The sequence below is a fragment of the Cicer arietinum genome, unplaced genomic scaffold (assembly GCF_000331145.2).
Source record: "Cicer arietinum cultivar CDC Frontier isolate Library 1 unplaced genomic scaffold, Cicar.CDCFrontier_v2.0 Ca_scaffold_1939_v2.0, whole genome shotgun sequence".
NCBI lineage: Eukaryota > Viridiplantae > Streptophyta > Magnoliopsida > Fabales > Fabaceae > Cicer > Cicer arietinum.
The window spans coordinates 3,868-4,393 of record NW_027335588.1 but is presented as its reverse complement, the minus strand read 5'-3'; the positions used below and the strand labels follow the sequence as shown (position 1 = coordinate 4,393).

General features: G+C 40.7%; 1 non-coding gene across 1 annotated transcript; it reads left to right on the top strand.

Annotated features, from left to right (window-relative positions):
• Nucleotides 1-196: 196 nt before the first annotated feature.
• Nucleotides 197-270, top strand: TRNAW-CCA (transfer RNA tryptophan (anticodon CCA)). Its single transcript has one exon. It is a non-coding gene; the product is annotated as a tRNA-Trp (tRNA).
• Nucleotides 271-526: the final 256 nt, after the last annotated feature.

The window sequence follows — 526 nt, the reverse complement described above, 5'->3', positions numbered from 1 at the left end:
AGGAGCTGGCTTCCCTCAAAGTTGCTCTGGCTGACTTGCCCGTTCCGCTTCTCTCCCGCTTTTGGGCGGTTCTTCCTCCAGCAGCCTATTCTTTCACAGCTTCTATGCCAAGGGCTTATTTATTATTAATAAAATAAATATGATATTATGCATGCAAGATGTATTGGGGTCACATAAAATTATTTATGAAAATAAAGCGCTCTTAGTTCAGTTCGGTAGAACGCGGGTCTCCAAAACCCGATGTCGTAGGTTCAAATCCTACAGAGCGTGATTCCATTCTTGTTAGATCGAGAATGACACTGAAATAATTGAACAGCAGTCTAAAGTATTAATTTAACCTCCTGTGGATTAGGATTAAAAACAAAGAAATAGGAGGTCAATAAACAAAAGAGATGTTAATTAATCAAAGGTCCAAACGCGGAGGCAGTTCCAGTCCTTGTCGCAGCGCAGTAGTGAGTAGGTGATCCAACACCAGAGATAAAAGACGCAGCAGATTCATATACTGACCTTAGTTATATAGATCGTT